Source organism: Centrocercus urophasianus, unplaced genomic scaffold (assembly GCF_019232065.1).
Source record: "Centrocercus urophasianus isolate 14NV4802_14NV808 unplaced genomic scaffold, USGS_Curo_1.0 seq_12, whole genome shotgun sequence".
In the NCBI taxonomy this organism is placed as follows: Eukaryota; Metazoa; Chordata; class Aves; order Galliformes; family Phasianidae; genus Centrocercus; species Centrocercus urophasianus.
This window is the reverse complement of record NW_024884364.1, coordinates 23,979,634-23,995,527: the sequence shown is the minus strand read 5'-3', so window position 1 is coordinate 23,995,527 and position 15,894 is coordinate 23,979,634. Positions and strand designations below refer to the sequence as shown.

The 15,894-nt window shown below is 35.6% G+C and overlaps 1 long non-coding RNA gene across 2 annotated transcripts; it reads right to left on the bottom strand.

The window, feature by feature from the left end:
- Positions 1-3,138: 3,138 nt before the first annotated feature.
- Positions 3,139-15,133, bottom strand: LOC122156068. Of its 2 annotated transcripts, none has more exons than XR_006167376.1 (3): positions 15,093-15,133; positions 4,476-4,551; positions 3,139-3,474 (listed from the first exon to the last, which is right to left on the bottom strand). It is a non-coding gene; the product is annotated as an uncharacterized LOC122156068 (long non-coding RNA). The 2 variants fall into 2 exon arrangements; XR_006167375.1 differs by lacking the exon at positions 15,093-15,133 and adding an exon at positions 12,815-12,854.
- Between the last annotated feature and the right edge of the window lie 761 nt (positions 15,134-15,894).

Here is a 15,894-nt window from a genome sequence, read left to right as displayed (position 1 = left end):
TCAAATTATTACATTATTATAACCTCATGATATGCTTTACTTGCAAGAGCCACCATTTATCAACAAACACACACAATTATTATTATTAAAATATTAAAATTCCAACATCTGCTACAAATAATAAAATGTGTTAGAACATTACCAACACAGCTCCAAGGAGGTCTGCTTTTTTTTTTTCCTGCAAGCACAGCAGCTCAAGTAAATTACATTAACGGAAAATAAACAAATTGGTGGTTTGGCTGTTATAATTCCACAGAGCTTAAATGCCTGGATGCAGATACGCAATTGTACAAATAGCAAAATTAAAATGACACAAAAAGCAAAAGCAATAAGAAAGACAAACAAAGAAACACTTCACTTTTTTTAATGAGAAAAATCTGAAAGATTTATTACTGAGTCCTCCTTTGTGGAAATCACACAACAAATAATTATATTGGTGACAAAGAATATTCTCAAAAGCACATTACTTTGTCTGATTTTTGCTTTATTACAACGAATTTAGTCAATAAACTCTGAATTCATTACAATATGTATAAGTTTTAAAAAAGATTAGGAGCCCCCTGACTAAGACTATATATATAAAGTATGTCATACACCCATAAGAAGAATTTTCTTGTGACTCCTTAAATACTTTGTTTGCACATGATGGCTTTGTGGAAGATGCCAATACTGTTTTTCTTAAAAAGGTAGGAACATAGCACATTTCTCAATTCTCATTCTCCCTCTCAGATTCTAGGTGATTTTACGTCAACTTTCATTTCAACCATTTGTTTAGGAAGCCTCTCCTGTATTCATTTGGATCATTTAGCAATCTGCTAAATCATAGAAGTTCTTGGGTTGGGAAGGACCCTAAAGATTATCTAGTTCCAGCTCCCCCATAGCGGGCAGGGTTTCCACCACTAGTTCAGACTGCACAGTGCCCCAGTCAACCTGGCCATGAACACCTCCAGGGATGGGGCATACACAGCTTGTCTGGATAACAGGTTTCAGTGCCTTACCTCTATCATCATCAATAATTTACTCCTTATATATAAATCTATCCTCTCTCAGTTTAAAACTATTACCCGTCATCCTATCACTACATGTGCCTTCCCATCTTTTCCTTTATGTATTAGAAGGCTACCGTAAGACCTTTTCACAGCCTTATCTTCTTCAGGATGAACAAGCCCAACTTCCTTAGTCTTTCTTCACAGAAGAGCTGCTTCAGTCTTTTGATCATCTTTGTGGCCCTCCTCTTAACTCACTACAACAGCTCCACATTCCTCCTGGGAACCTCAAGCCAGGACACAGACAGTACTCTAGGTGGAGCTTCACGGGAACAGAGTAGAGAACAGTCACCACCCTTTCCCTGCTGGCCACCACTCTTTTGAAGCAGCCCAGGATACAGTTGACCTTTTGAGTCACAAATGTATACTGTTGGCTCATGTTAAGCTTTTTGTCTACCAGCCTGTACACGTATCTGGAATTGCCACCCTGGTGTATTGGAAAGCCTGGAAGATATCAAGCATACTTCTAGCATAGAAACTCCTGTGATCTAGCCTAGCCTGAATTCTCATTCACTGAAGGAATATTTGTAACTGAATAATTTTTTCTTGCCTTGCACACCAAGGAATGTTAGGTAAATGCACAGAATGCTCACCGTTTCTGTTTTCTTCACAGATGTGGGATGAAAATATACTTGTTAGATATTTGTCTGAGCATTACAATGCAACTGCTTTAAGATTGTCTGTTAACTGTATCCTTTCTTGAAAAAAAAAAAAAAAAAAAAGCAACAACTGTCAGCAGACAATTTATTATTAAAAATAAATTATGTTATTGCCTATTTCTTTTCCTCAGAAAGCCCTGTTGTTTTGTTTTTTCTTTCTGAATATTACATACAAATTATTGCAATTTAAAAAATAATAATAATCCTGCTCTGTCTTATGAGGATTGCAGTTCGATTAGCTTTGCTCTCACATGTCTCTTCAGACCACATTCTATGAATTCATTCTGTTTCCCAAAGGGTGCACTCACATTTTCTCCAAGAAAGAAGATTATGGTGAATCATCAGAATGGTACATTACAGGAAACAATGTCCAGTTTGAGAAGCTAGCCCAAGAGAAAAAAAGTATAGAAAGACAAATGAATTACAATTTCCTTGGAACCCTATGTAATTCAAAAAGCATATTTTCTGGAGGAAAAATATATACATATATATATAGTAATATATAATTATACATTATTTTGATTTTTTCCTCTCAATAGCAATAAAAGTATTTTTTCCTGAAGAGAATAATTATTAGTTCTTTAAGCTGTTCATTATATTAAAAACAAAAATTTCAGTTGGAATTTTATTTCTATTTTTGAAGGAAATTTTCACTGGTGTAATATACAAAGTCTTGACAAAATTTGGGATGAGTTACACCTCCAGCTTTCTGTTCTCATAGCCTAGTTAGAACATCACTGGTCATTTAAGCTGCCAAATACCACAAGGTGTACTGCATATTTAATGCAATTTGAGTGGGACCTAAAGCCCACACATGTAATATTCAACTTTAGAAATCACTGAAAATGCTTAATATGATGAGGAAATATTACTGCCATTTATTATAAAGAAAAAGTTTCTCAAAAGTGAATTAATTCCATCAAATTTAGAAGTGAATTTATTCCATCAGCCAAGTGAAAAAAAAAAAAAAAGAAATCTAAAGAAACTGCTAGATTCTTACAGTGAATACCAATACCAGTCTATTACTTATTTTTCTAACAGACTGTATTTCAGAGTGCAGTTTATAAGGAAACATAGAATATTGTATTGGTACAAGACTTCCAGTAAGATTATTTTTTTGTTTAAGAGAGAAGTAACTGAAATTTAGATTTCAGAGTAAGTTAGTAATATTTTAATCTGAAGATCTCATTAGTAATAAGCAAAAAACAGGAAAAGTGTTTTTTTCCTTAAATTTCACAATACATACATCATTTTAAGATTATATTGCTACAGTAACATAAAGATACTAAGGAAAAAGTACTTCTCCACTAGAAAAATGGAGAAATTGGGAATTTCACCCCATCTGTTTATTCATCCTTCTTTTATCAAACCAAGAAAATAAGGGACAGTTAATAAGCCCCCTTCTGTGTTTGAGTCTTTTTTTTTTTTTTTTAAACATAAAACAATGTGTTTATATATGCTTTTCCCAGAGCTTCAGAGAATCAGAGAAGTTAGAATAGTATGAAGTAAGTTCATACTAGAACACAGAAAATGTGTATTTTCACTAACAATGTTGAAAAAAAATAATGCTACTGTGTTTAGTGGCTGTCACTGATAGCAAAGCTTAGAAAAACAGTGACTCCTTTCCTTTCCCCATAAGAAAGGATTCAGTGAAGTGGCATTCAGAGGAGTAGATTTTCTTGCACCCATAATTCAGAGCTGGACCCCATGGGAAATGTAGCAACAATGACATGATCCAAAACAGCAGGATCTCCAGAAGCCTGAGGATCCTGAAATGGAATGAGAGAGAGGAAATATGAGAGGAATGGTGCCACCAGTGCCACAGTGTGAAGCTGAACGTAGATGAACCTCTTTTAAAGCAGCTGTAGTCATGATGACATACCCTGTACAACATGGTGTGTCTCTTCAAAGCCAATAGCTAAGAGGATGAAAAATCTTGTAGGATGTTTACTGTGCTTGTAGTTGAGACACAGTCAGTGTATTCTGGGGAACAGACTCAAGATGGGTGATTGCAAGACTATTATTTATTAATTTATGCATCAAATACTTTAATATTTAAATATTTTTAATATTTTATATTTTATAATCTGTAATCAATCATGTTATGGTATAATAATCACCGTATGGTATAATTTTTAATATTTTGTATTTTTAAATATTTTAAATATTTATTATATTTATCAATATATTATTTTTCCCCCCAAGTTAGATACTGGCAAATACAGACAATTTTTATTCAGAAGTGCTAATACAAATTTTGTAGCTAAAACTTCTGAAGTGTTGTTTCAAATCCTTATACCTGGTCATCTCTGTGCAATGCAAGTGACATTACACACATTAAATTCAGTACTTGACCAAGTCTAGCCAAATTTAAATATCCTTACCTCCTAATCTTTTGCAGTGCATAAACATAGGTTGAACTGAATTTTTGATTTGTGATTTTGGAACTTGTTAATTCTTCTAAAAAACATGGAAATAAATGCCAGTTTCTTGCTGAAATATTTTATCAGCTGAAATATTTTATCAGCTGCAATAAATAACATAGTGCTTCAAGCTTTATTTGAAGATACTCTTTGAACGCATATACGTTCATTTTTTCCTGATTTACACTGGCATAAATTCTATTACAAATATAAAGCTTTTTCTAGGGTTTGAAGCCCAGCTACCATTTAAGTTAATATCTCTCTTGACTTGATTAATACCTAATTAGGAGAAAAGAGAAACTGTATAGTTCAAATCCCTCACCGTATGTCTAAGTAAAGTGACTCACTGTTTCCACAGAAGAACTGAGAGCATACAACATCACGTGCGTGGAAGAGAAATCAAGATCATGCACTGCTTTCATCCTATCACACACACAGAAATCCATGTCAGCATTAAAATAACATGTGACTATAAAGCCTGAATGCTTATATATGTTTACATATATCTATATACAGAAAACTCTTTAACATCACTTTAATTTAATTCAGAGTTTTCAATTACAGTCCTTATGAAGAAATTTAAAACTGTAACTCCAGTCATTTTTCAGCTCAAACTTGACTAAAAGGCCCCAATATCAAGATAAATAATCCCCAAACTAATAAATAAGTGTACAGTCAGTGAACATTAAGATGTTATAATTACAAAATAAACAAGAGAGTTTGGCAAAGTAGATAACAATAACAAAAAAAAAATAGATAGAAAAGCTTACCCCTATCCTGGGCTCGCTTACAAAACTACAGCAGAGGCAATCTCCAGAAGAGATCCTTCCCTACTGGTAGCCAACTCTTAAATAGATCTAGGAGCCTGGCTCCACCCCTTCTGGCTTCACAGGTGAATTGCCTTCACCTGTGCTCCTTTGGCTGACTCATTGCTTTCCTCAGGTGATCAATCAGAGGTTCAGGTTGTGACTCAGCAGTTCCCACACAATAAGAAAGATGTTTATATGAATAAAGGTGAGAAAATGAAAGGGATTTTCAACCCTAGTAAAGTAATAAGAATCTGTCTTAATAAATAGACAATTTCAAAATTAAAAATTTCAGTTCTTTGTTGTCTCTTCTTTCTTTGCCCATGACATGTTTTCCCTTTGAGTTGTGAGGGTATTTCTCATTTGTTATAGCCAATCAATTGAGAAAGCACTGCTACAGAAAAACTTCATGAATCGAAGGAACAACAGGCAAACTTGTATAAGCACAGGTCATTAATTTAAATGAAAATGTTTGTTTAATGCTTTTTTGTTAATTCTCTCAGATCAGCAGGACAGTTGTGTGACTCTGTCTTACAGCCAATAAAATAAAACAGAATACTTGAATCCAGAAAAATGATGTACTTAAAATTATGTTCATTACGTTCAGATGTACTTATGTCAACTGTTGAAGGGATGGTTTGGCCCAGTTCCGTGACTCGTGGGGTGCGGATTTGCAAATCTGCACCTCCGGAAAAGGGAAACAGGGGGCCCCAAAATAATTAAAAACTGTGGCAACGATCTGAGGAGAAACAAACTAATTTACTAAATATGGTATCGGAACGCAAGATAACACACTATAATACATTATAATTAGAATTGAAGCGAACAAATCAAATATAATGACAGATTGTCCAAAAGCTTAAGGCCTTTCACTAATGTTGAAGTGATGCGTGCTGTTGGGACGAGCAGCAGGGAGCAGAGCCTGACGTAGAAGAAAAAGGAGGTCAGATGACCTTATGAAAAATCATAAAACCGTGACAACTTATTCTGTGTTCATAACACTGGCGTGAATAACAACTCATACCCCCCTAAGTACAGAAAATGGGGGAACTTTAATGCTGAAATCAAGAATGCATTATATGACCACGTACTTCTTAAATGTTTCACAGTTGCTGTTCTGTTATTTTTTTTTGTTAAAAAATAGCATTAAGATATTTTCTTTCATAATTGTCTCAAATTGAAATTTAATTTAGATTAATTCAATTTTAAGGAAAAAAAAAAACGGTCATTAAAGGAACCCTGTTAACTTTCATTGATCTTGGACCATTTACCCAGACACTTATTAGAAGACAGACATTTTTAGAATAAGCAATATTATTTGGTTTATTTTGTTATAAGTTTTTTTTTCTTCAAAATTAGAATGAATTATTCTTTATGAAATTTTTATGGTCTAATAGATGTAATGTTATAAGTTGGCTACAAACACATATATATGTACACAGTGTCAAAGCTTTAAAGCTTTATAACACATTTCAAAATTTTGATTATAAGTTATCAGAGGGCACATAATAATAATATGTAAAAATAACAGGATTTTTTTTAAGGTTAAGTGCTTACTAGTGCTGGATCCAAAATTAAAGTTCTCAGGAATGTATAAGAGATTATTCTTTTACATCATTGTCTCAAGGCTTTCTGGAGACACAGATGAACAAGTCCAAGCAAGTCCTGGGCAAGGGTTGAGAAATCCTTTGTCTGAGGGACACAGATGGACAAGGTCAGGGGCAGCAAGAGAGAGATAAGATGCAGCTTAATGGCTGTGAAGCAGCCTTTTGTGTGGACTTATCTCAAGGAATATGGCCATCTCAGGGGTACTCACATGACTCTTGCTCAAGCGCCCAGGGATGTCATGTACGCAGGAGAACAAGTAGGATAAAAGAGGAATTGAAAACCATGAGGATAGGTGTCTGCCTCCTATGACATTCCTGCATGCTGATGGACTCTCCTGGGCCTGCTGCCTGAGTCCTGCTGCTTCCTCCCAGATTGGCTCTGTGACTTCTTCCTGCTTCCTGCTTGATCCCCAAGACCAGCCATGCTGCTGCTCCCCTTCCCACCCCCCCTCACCCCCCCACTGCTTCTATCTTGGACCTTCGAAACGTCGTGCAATGGGACGCTGCTTGAACCTGGTGGTGACTCTCCCTGCTTTACACAGTTCTTGCTTCTTTCCTATCTTTTCTATCACCCTCCTTCCTTTCCCCATCACTCTGATTAGGATTTATAATAGACTGGTTGGACCAACATTTGAACCATTGTTTCTTAATCTCACGCCGGGTATGCAGATATTAAAAGAACCTCATCTCCCTCCTATAAATTGGAGTGAGACAGAATGCCAAAGAAAATTTCTGACTGAATATAGCAAAACGTTGAAGAAGAAAGATTTCAGATCTGTTTCATGTAATACATGGCACGTATGAACACCAAATTTGAATTACTTCTACAAACATTTTGTGAAGAATTTTAAGAAATAAACTTAAGAAATTGTTACAGAGTGATTGGTATTTTAGTATTTTTGAAGTAAAGTCCAATTTCTTGCATTGTGGCAAGACCTGCACTGGAGCAAATGGGTCATCCTTCTTAACTCCTTATCAAGAAGAAATACTTCAGGAGTTCAGTAGTTTAGCATTAGAGACTTCTGCATCTAATCGATGTATATTCAAGACGTGGTCTCACAAGCATTATTAAAAGGGAATAATCACTTTTTGAAACCAGTTGCCATACTGCTGGCACTGTTACACAAGCTTAGTCCATCTCAAGCCCAGAACTTCACCTTCATATTGTTGAGCTCAGGGTGATCTTTTCACTCTCTAACAGTCTCTTTGACCAGTTCCTCCGACAGTGTGGTATCATCCAGACTGCTTGATGGTGCATTCTATCCAAACACTGAGGTCATTAATAAAGCCATTAATCAGTATTGTCTCCTACAGTAATATCTGGGGTCAACACTTATCACAAACCGCCAGTTGGACTTTTCAACCTGATATTCCAATAACCCTCCATTTATCCAGCATGTCCAATTTGGCTGTAAGAATACCGGAGGAGGCATTACTGAAGGTCTTCCTAAGGTCATGAAACATGAGATGATCTGCTCTTTCCATGTCCACAAATCTAGTTATTTCATCAACTGAGTCAACTGAGTTGGATAGACAATATTTGCCTTCGATAAATCCAGCTGCTTTTTCTCAATCACATTCTTGTCCATCATTCACCTATCATAAACTTTACCAGACGTTTTCCAAGAAAACATTTCTGTTTAACTATTATGGAAACAAAATTTTCCTTTTTATATTAGAGAAATATTAAACATAGCTTATGCTTTGATAACATTATAATGCTACACATTCTATGTCACATTTTGACCATTCTTCCTGTATACTCTCACAAGGTACAAAAACTGGCATCCAAGAAAAGTGTTTTGTTCATCACTCTATGAGAGTCAGACTTTCTGCCCTAGGGCTTTGGTCTTAATGGATTTATTTTGCATTAATATGTCCTGAATTATTTATAATATCTGCTAATAATAATTGTCAAAATAATTGCATCCCAAGTAGCTATGGGATATGGTGAGTGTACTATTAAATTTGAGATAATTATGCAAATGGATGCCTGCAAATGTAACCTCAAGTGTACATTTACCTAATTAGTAGAAAGCTAACACCAGGAATTTGCCCTCATGGCAGTTTTGTTCCCAAAAATGGCATTGCTAGTTGTCACTTCAGAGTATTGTAGTAAAGTGTCAGAGCAACTACACCTGCTACAGCTGATTTTACAAATATCAAGAAAAATAATTGGAAATGTCAAAATGGATGCTTTTTATGAACGTAAGGGGAAGAAATAAAATGAAGAATACTCACGAAATTGTGAAAATACTTTCTATAGAGAGTTTCTGGTAGAATGATTCTTTATAAGTTTATTCTCTCTTATTTCCATTCATATTAGGAATTTTTATTAATACATTTATGAGAAGATTAATATTATCAACTGAAAGAGCAAGCTAGTTTATTTTAGTGCTGTAAAAGCAGACATTTAAAAAATTTCCTGTCTACTGAATATAACTAACCGTTAATTTCTTCTGTATTGTTTTATCACCTCATCTATCTGTTGCATTCTCGTCTATCCACCAGTTATTTCCATTCCTGTTACAAGATTTTCCCTTTCCAAACAAAAAACGAGGTCATGATACATGGCTTCCCTGATTTTTCTCCAAGAAATAGAAAGGCCTGAATTAATGTTTTCCAGATAGTCTTACCTCTTTCACACACTTTTTCACACCAAAGTTATGAGAAAGCAGAGAAAAACTTTTTGGAATTTACAAAAAGTTGCAGTAAGTCTGGGAGCAGGAAATAATGATATAAGGAGAAGATGCACCTTCTAGGAAAGGTTTGCTCTGTTGTTTTTTCAATTTCTTTTGGAGAATTGGGAAAGAATAGTTTTGTTCTCTGTTTATAAGGGTTTTGTTTACAGAATAATAAAAGAATCTGGAATTAAAAAAATGTCGGAGTCAAAAAGATGAAAGAGTAAACGGCCAGTATCAGACTGCTTAAAGGAAAATTTAAATTCTAAACGCTAAACTACCAGATATTAAAAGCTGAGCTATCAGAGAACCACAGAATCATGGAATACCCTGAATTGGAAGGGACCCACCAGAATCTGTCGATATCTTTCATAGCAGTCAGATTAAAGACAAGTAGGTCAAGATAGATCAAGTTATTCCATTGTTAAAAGTGAATTCTCCCATGCCATGCTTTTCCCAACAGAAGGTACTTCTATTTTGACAGTTTATATTTGTCTTATTGTAATACAGCAAACACTATCAAAACACCTGTTATTTTGGATGATATTCTTACTTGATGAATTCATTTCATTGATGATACCGTTATTTGTCAATTTAAAAATAAATAAATGGATGAATGAATTAATGATTGAATTAAAACAAACAAACAAAAAAACCAACAAAACCTGATCACACTTCAAAGCATACAAAATATTGGTAGAAGATAGATAAATTTCTCTCTTAGTGAAAAAATAAACAAGAAATTATTTTAAAAGATTTCTTTGTACTCTGAGCTATAATATTTAAGTGAAGAAAGAAATAAAATTTATTGAAAACTTTAAATAATAAAGGATATGTTCTTAAAATAATACAGCACATTGCTAACTTCTCCACGTTATGTATAATTTCCTTTTGAAACTGTTAGAAGAAAATAAAGGCAAAATGACTTTTTTTTTAGATTGGTCTCCAGAGTGTTAGAAGACTTTGCTTGTCTTAAGTAAAGCTAAGTTTTGCAAAGAAACTATTTGAAGAATTAAGGATAAAACAGAAAGCATGAATTTAAAATATATTTAAAATGCATACTGAAAGGGATATGGTTGAAAAGCAACAGGAATACAATAGTATTTCACTGTTGAGGATTTTTAAAAACAATTCAAATACTAAAGACTGCATCAAATTGCAGCAGTTTTCTATGCAGCAAATAATAAAAAAAATAAAAGACACAGAAAAGAAGATATAAGATTATCCTCTGCCCATATTAGATTGTACAGGAGCTGCACTTCTTAAAGAGAAACACTACTTTTGTATTCAGAATGTAATCCTGAGTTGAGATGAGACTTAGTACTCTTAAAAGTAAAATACTGTGAATTTCTTAAATTTAACTATCTACGTACGCACAGAGAATGTTTTCACCACCTCATTATCACCTGAACAAAACAAAAGCACCCCAAATTGCTCAAAGATCTTTCATTTTTCTTCGGAACTTAATCCATTAGAGGAAGAAATCACTAGATAGATCTACTCAAGCCATGGTATAAAATAGAAAAGGAAGAAAAATAAGAATAAACTGACAAAAAAACAACCCTAGTGCATCATGTACTTATGTGATATTTTCAAGTTATGGGGTGAGTATGCCAATGTATATTATTAATATGCATTCAAGGCAAAAAAGAAGACTAGCAGACCTTCACAGCCTAGAAGGAAAAAAATAAAAACTTGAATGAATGGGAAAAAGATACTTAGAGATAAAGATACCTAGACTTCTCAGAGAAAATTCACATTTTACTTTTTTTTTTTTTTTTAGTAAAGATATCCGCTTAAAGTCTAGTAACACAGAAAAACAGGGTATCACAGAAATCAAACAAATGAACATATGGAAATTATCTTTGTATTTATAGAAAATGCATTCTCTACAGAAAGAATCACAGAAGATACCAGGAAGAACCATAAGAACATTTTCAATAGTATCTTGCAATATCAAGGATATGTGACATTTAGTTATATAGTCAGGTAGTACTTCAAAACACTTTTCCCTAGATTACATGATATTAACTGAGCAGCTCATTTTTGGAGACTATCAAAGCTAGAACATAAAGAATTTCAAAAAGGACAAGACAGATTTATCAAGGTCTATGTTAGGTGTCGCTCAATTCTTTTGATCATCTCTGCTCATTTTTGTACTTTTCTGATTAAAAACATTCCTTTTTTTAGAAGTACTTCAATCATAAACAATGAGACTTGTCAGAAATTGGAAAGGTTTGTTAAAAACAAAAGAGAATGAAGAAAATGAACAAAAGCATCTACTTGCTGATTTTCTTGAGCATCCACTATAGCATGTATTATAGAATCATAGAATGCTTAGAGTTGGTGCCATGGTTCTCTGGTTTCTTTTGTTTTGTTTTTTTTTAATTTCGGGTTTCAGTATTCCACATCAAAACATCATGTAGTGTACGGGGCATTGAAGTGTTAATGCCCCAATTCCAAGTACCTATCCCTGTACATTACAGCAGTCACAAGATCTGACCCTTCTGGGTGGTGGGGGGCGCTCTCTTGCTGCCTTGCAGTGGGTGCTGGAGGTGCTTTCCTAGCCGTTCCAAGCTTTTCAGGTTTGACTCGGTCCCGGGAACTCTCTCTCTCTTATCTTGTCTGATTTATTAATCTCAATTTCAACTAAATTGTATATATTGTGTTATCTTGTATTCTAGTATTATAATAAAATAAGTTTACCTCCATAGATTGTTGCCGCTGTTCTTTTTCTCCCTTCCTTCCTTCCCATTTTTGTGGGACTGGGGTGGAGGGGGGAGGGGCAGAGGCCTGTTGCCCCCTGTTATGGACATAGATTGATCTGATCAACTCCGTGACAGTTGGAAAGGGCCTTTAAAAGTCATTTGGACCAAATCCCCTACACGGAACATGGACATCCACAGTTACATCCAGTTGCTTAGAGCCTTGGCTAGCTTGTCCTTGAAAGTCTCCAGGAACAAGGCATCCACCACATTTCTGGGCAATCTGTTCCAGAGTCTCACCATCCTTGCAAGGAAAAGTCGTTTCCCTTGTATCCAAACTGTCAATGTTTTACGGGCTGATTAGGCTTGCTTTCTTGACTAGAGGGGTGGAGGGACCTGTGGAACTGTGCCTCTGGAAAGGGATAAGGGAAAAGGGTAGAGAGATGGGACTAAAACAAAGCAGCGGCAACAACCTGAGGAGAAACAAACTAATTTACTAAATAAGATATCAGAATGCAAGATAACACATTATAATACAATATAATACAACATAATTTGATTTGGAGCTAATAAATCAAATATAATGAGAGGGAGTGTCCAAAAGCCAAAGGCCTTACAATAATGCAAGACGTAGTCAGGATGAGCAGAAGGGAGGACAGCCTGATTTAGAGACATTGCCAGGGGCTTTATCTTGTCTCTGAACATAAAGTCCTCTGGGGTATGTAGTTCTTCTTCTCAGAACTGAAGCATTAACTCTTTAACTACCAGTGCACTACATGATGTTATGATGTGGAATATTGATAGCCGAAAACCATAAAACCACAACACGACCTAAATCTACTCTCTTTAGTTTTGAAACCATTGCTCCTTGTTCTAACACCACAAACCTGCAAATGACTCTGTCCCTTCTTTCCTGTAGCTTCCCTTTAGATGCTGAAAAGCTGCTATCAGGTCACCTCAGAGCCTTTTCTTCTCCAGTCTGAAATATTCATAAGTAGAAATAATTTATCCAGAAATAAATTAGTTAATTTCACCTCTAGTTTCATGTGGCATAGCTTTCCATGCATTGTTAAAGGATATTATTATAGATCTTAGATATAACTGCTTATCCAAGGAGTGCAAATTTATCCTAATGATAGAATTTTAGGGAGTAGAAGGGACCTCTGGAGATCATCTTGTTCAACCCCTCTGCTAAAGCAGGTTCCCTAGAATAGGTTGCACAGGAAAGCATTCAGGAAGGTTTTGAATATCTCCAGAGGAGACTCCCCAACAGCTTGTTCCAGTCCTGTCAAAGTAAAGAAGTCCTCTCTCACATTTGAGGGGCACTGCACTGCCCACCATGTCTTGAGGGACCAACCCCTTATGGTGGTAACTGTGACAGGTACCAAGATCCAGACACAGTGAGGAACAAGTTGGGTCTAGATTCACTTGGAAAAGCCAGTAAGTGCATTGGGACCAGAGATGATGAAGCAGGTCCAAAGAAAGGCAACAAGGCTGGTGAAGAGCTTGGAGAATATGCTCTATGAGGAGAGTGGTGCTGTTCAGTCTGTGGAAAAGGAAGCTGAGGGCAGACCTTACTGCTCTCTCCCAATATCTGAAAGGTGCTTACAGCAAGATCGAGATTGGTCTCTTATCACTGGTGACAGGATGAGGGGAAACTGCCTCAAGTTGCATAAGTTCAGGCTGGATATTAGGAAAATCTTCTTTACAGAAAGGATTGTTTAGCACTGGAATAGGCTATCCAGGTAGGCGGTTGAATCGCTATCTCTGAATGTGTTTAAAGACCATTTGGATGTGGTGTCCAGGGACATGATTTAACAGAGCATTGTTAGAGTTAGGGTAGTATGAGTAGGTTGCAGTTGGACCTGGTGATCTTTGAGGTCTTTTCCAAACAGAGAAATTCTATGATTCCATGCCTCTGAATACAGAGCTAGTACAGAGCTCCTAGCCTGGGTGATTAGAGATGGGAAGTGTCCCATGTGGGGTTGGCTCAGGTCAGTGATGCATGTCTGACAGTGTTCTCACAGTCCTATAATTAAATTTCTACAATTATCACTGTTTCATGTGCAGCTAAGGTCTAATGCAACTGTAAATGAACAGTTTAAAACCTGTCATATATTGGAAAAACATTATCCAGATTTCTTAAACATAGCATCCCAGGTCGTTCACTAGCAGTAGAAATATTATTTATCCAAGAACACATTGTGCATTAGATTGTATTTGAACAGCTTGAACTTTAAATTCCTCTTTGGGAAAGGGAAAGAGCAAGAGCTTTGGAGCAGGACAAGCACCGGGTAGTGGCCGTCCACCTCCCCTCCATGGGGAAAAACACACCACAGTACAGAATGAACTACTGGTTTTAAACTCTGTGATGGTGAATTTCTCATGAGATGTTTATAAAGCCATTTTTTTTTTCCCTCATCTCAGAAGAAATTGGCTCTTTGGAAAAATTGGTTCAGCTATATAGCCTCTGATGTACTGCCTCCTGTAGCTAAATGAATTAGCATAGTTCACAGAACTCTCCTACATTGCTGCCAGTCCCTTCAAACTTACTATTTGTACCCTGACAGGTTTTTTTTCCCTAGTAAAAATGAAACTAGTTCAGAAATCCATTCAACCGCTCCCTTTATTTCATTATATTTTAATTAATTCTTTTGAAAACTCCTATGAGAAAAGGATCTGAACTTTTCCAGCGCTGAGTTTAAAACTAAAATTAAGGCAATGAATCAGGTTGTAGGATGTTATTCTAAAGGAATTTGCAACACAGCACAACAGAATTGGAAACTGAACACATTTGTTCTGAATACTGAAGTACACAGCATTTTTTTTCCTCGAAAAAAAATTCCCACAACTTGGTTCTGTTTAGGATGAGACCTTTGTCCCATTTTGTACTGCAAATAGAAAATGCCCCTACTTTTCAATGTTACTATAACAAACTTTAACAAAATCACTCTTTAGTATAAAATAACACAAATTATTACATCTAGGATTGAAACAATTATACATATGTATATAGTACATATATACATATTGTATAATCAAGATGTTATAATTACAATATAATTGTATAATCAATAGATATCAAGGTGTTATGATTACAATATAATCAAGAGAATTAGGCAAAGTAAACAATGATCACAAAAGAGAATTAGTGGAAGAGCTTACCCTTCGGCTGAGCTCACCAGAAAACACCAAGAGGGGTGATCTCCAGAAGAGATCCTTCCCCTCTGGTAGCCAGCTCTTAAATAGGTCCAGGAGAGGTGGAGCCTGGCTCCACCCCTTCCAGCAGCAGAGGTGAATTGTCTTCACCTGTGCTCCTTTGGCTGACTCATGGCTCGCCTCAGGTGATCAATCAGAGGTTCAGGCCATGACTCAGCAGTTCCCATACACATATATATAGTGAATGCATTTGGTTAAGGAGAAAGGACATATTTTGCATTGTTATTTTTCCATGTAATATACACAAGTGTCACATAATAGAGCAGATTATTTCTGATATTATTTCTTATTTATTTCTTATTATTTCTTATATTTCTTATTATTATTCTAATTATTTCCACATTATTTCTTTTAGTAAGAGACTGATTTCTAACCAGTCTTATTTCCAACAGATAGGTTATGGTAACTCTACCCATTGTCATAACTATCATATTATCAATTCAGTGGTCCGAAATTCATAGCTTATTATTGGCACCTGTAGCCAAATATCTCATTTGCTCCAGTATTCAGTGGACAACATATTTTGGAAAATTTTCTCCTACTCTCATGCAAAGTAAAGCAAAAGGATGGCAGAGGGATTGCAGCATAATTTCTATTGACTGAGATATCAAAGACAATAAGAATAGTCATCTTCCGTGAAGTCTAGGCTGAGTCCTATACTGAAATGCAAAATAACCGGACATTAAACCACTCTGCTCAAAATGACTGCACTACAACGGGCAGCTTTGAGACTATTGATCCTGAGATC